General features: G+C 39.4%; 1 long non-coding RNA gene across 1 annotated transcript; it reads left to right on the top strand.

Moving 5' to 3' along the window:
- The first annotated feature begins 371 nt into the window (after window positions 1–371).
- On the top strand, window positions 372–1,955 carry LOC136627025 (uncharacterized). The gene is made up of 2 exons (XR_010792733.1): window positions 372–460; window positions 1,700–1,955. It is a non-coding gene; the product is annotated as an uncharacterized lncRNA (long non-coding RNA).
- The last annotated feature ends 773 nt before the right edge of the window (window positions 1,956–2,728 follow it).

Here is a 2,728-nt window from a genome sequence, read left to right as displayed (position 1 = left end):
AGTCTTTGATAAGATCTGCAGTTATTTACTAATTGTTGTTGTTGTTAGCTGTTTAGTTGTTCATGACCTTCGGTAACCCTAAATGCGAGCTCCCTCCATATTTTTCGGTTTTGCACTGCTTCTTTCAGTTGTCTGATATTTATTAATTATAGCTTATTAAATGTATTGTGTTCTCAGCCATCCTATTTTTATTAAATTGTTTCTGGTTCCAAACGATTTATATAAGTCCCCCTTAATAGAGCATACAGGAGATCTGTTGTCTTGTATGTCTTTTTAGATTAATATCAACATTGTAGTTCATGAGAAATGGTTCTTATATTTAATGAACACCTTTGTGTCTTTCAGTTCACGGTGCTGAGACATTCAATATGCTCATTAACTGTTCTTGGGATGAGGACATTGTTTGCCAAAACTCTGGCCTTCAACCTGCTTTTGAGTGCAAAGATCTTCATCATGTAAGGTAAGAACTAATGACAAGCACGTCAATTAAAAAATGCCTTTATAAATAAACAGTCGTTCATAGTGAGTTGTTAAATAGCAACCAGTAGAACTTTGAAGATGGGTGGAGATAATGTACGTTTTCCTATCCACTGCCCTTTGAGGTCATACAGATGTCATATAGAGGGTCTTCGCTCAAGACTTACTAGGCAGTGGCTTTCTCTCTGGAGGACCCACCCCATCTATGTGTTACATGGATGGTCATTCTTTCGAATGCCCACCAGTTAATAAATACTACATCTCTCTTGTATGGCTATGCTGAGTTTCCCCTGGCAAAGACAGCTGATTGCCAGCGATTATGAAGCCATTTTCTGTAGAGAAAGGCGTTGTCATATGAAACTTCTAGGACAACGACCTCTACTTTTACTACTACCATAAACCCAATCATTAAGCTGCACATTTCTAATGGGGAATTACAAAACTATTTAACATGGTTCTTTCATGCAGGGCATAAGATTCAATCACAGACAAATCGGCATTAAAATCCACATTCTTACATGCGTAGTTTGCCATAGATACAATTACCAAATAGATTAGAACAAACGATCTTGCAGTAATTAGGCCTGATGCCCACGACAGGAAATCTGCGGCATTTCACTGCAGCTATTAGGCTCTATTGAACCTAATAGCTCAATGTACATGCTGTGGAATTCCACCGCGGAATTCCGCAGCATGAAATTACCCGTGGCATGCCCTATTTGCCGCAGGAATAAGCGCGGACGGCTTCCATTGTAGTCAATGGAAGCCGCCCGTCACACTATACTTCCACTGTAGCACAGCGGAAGTATAGCGTGAATAGACGCCTGGCTCACCGCCGGCCACGTCATATGGCACTGCCAGCGTGTCATGCGCTGTACTGCGCATGCGCGTTGGCAGTGTCATGCGGGTGCTACGTAGCGGATCCGGAGGAGAGTATGGGGTCTTTGGGGGGGCGCCGTGACGGACTCTGCTGCGGTATTCCGCTTGCGGAGCCCATCACAACCGTGGGCATGAGGCCTTAATATTGAGATTTATGATTCTAAACAAAAAAAAGGTTCTTTTAAAGACACAGTGTCATGCTTGTCTAAATATTGTGCCTGGTCTTGTAGTTCATACAGTCCTTTTAATACGGACATACGGATGTGCTACATATACTATAATGTCTGGCATAGGGCATTTTATAATATACCAATTTATCACTGATTATTCTTTCTTCTTACAGGTATCCGTGTTTGGCAAAGTGAAGATTTTTCGTACTTGGGCTTTATTTACCTTTACACCATCAACTTATGGAGCAACAAAATCTTCTGCTTCATCTGGACTCTACTTAATATTAACTTATACTATATGCTATATTTGTATCATTGCTAATCAGTTATTGAATCTGGTCTTCTTACCCTTAGCAAGCAGTCAGTGTTCCTTTTTAATCTCTTAAGCTGTTCTGGGAAAATAAATGCTGCACTTCCATTTTTTCTGTATGATGGTTTTGATAAATGAAGATCAGTTATGTATCCTATAAATGGTTAGGAGCGTTCAATAAACATTGCATAAATCAATAGTACAAGCTTACATAAGAAACCTTATACAGAGTGTCTCAAAAGTTTGGAAACACCCATACAGAATGAAAGTGGTTTGACAGATAGTGATTAAATTTTCCATACGAGCTGCAGGGAAAGAGGAACAATTGTTAGGCCATATGATAAACATGACAGAAAAACAATAATATGCTTTGCCCTTGTTACTTTGATGGAGCTGAGCTGCAATAACACACAACCCTATAAACAAGGTCAGTGCTGTGTTTGGAAGAAAGCAGACATGTTTTTCCAACTTTGGACAACTCCTTTAAGTTCTGCCAGGCTAATGTTAAACAGTATTATATACTGCAATACATAAGCATTGCAGTTTATTATTTGAGAAATAAAGCTTTTGTATGTTCAAGTCTCCTAATGGTATTTTTTTTTTTTAATTATATTTTTCATGCATATTTTGGTCATGCGAAAAAGATCACAGCATGTCCTATTTTTGTGCATATTTTGATGGGGCAAGCACACAGCACTGGCCCATAAGTAGAGGACCAACCTAAAAGTGAAAACACATGGTGCAATGGCCATACAAAGCTAAACTATAGCAACCCACTAATCGCTGCACAAATTATTGCCATTATTGTGCAGCCAATAGCGACTGTGGGTGGGCATAATTTGGCAGTGTACAGTCAGCACACTATGTGTTTTTACCCTAAGCCTATTCATTT

The sequence above is a fragment of the Eleutherodactylus coqui genome, chromosome 5 (assembly GCF_035609145.1).
Source record: "Eleutherodactylus coqui strain aEleCoq1 chromosome 5, aEleCoq1.hap1, whole genome shotgun sequence".
In the NCBI taxonomy this organism is placed as follows: domain Eukaryota; kingdom Metazoa; phylum Chordata; class Amphibia; order Anura; family Eleutherodactylidae; genus Eleutherodactylus; species Eleutherodactylus coqui.
The sequence above is the reverse complement of the archived record's forward strand: the minus strand, read 5'-3'. Positions and strand labels throughout refer to the sequence as shown.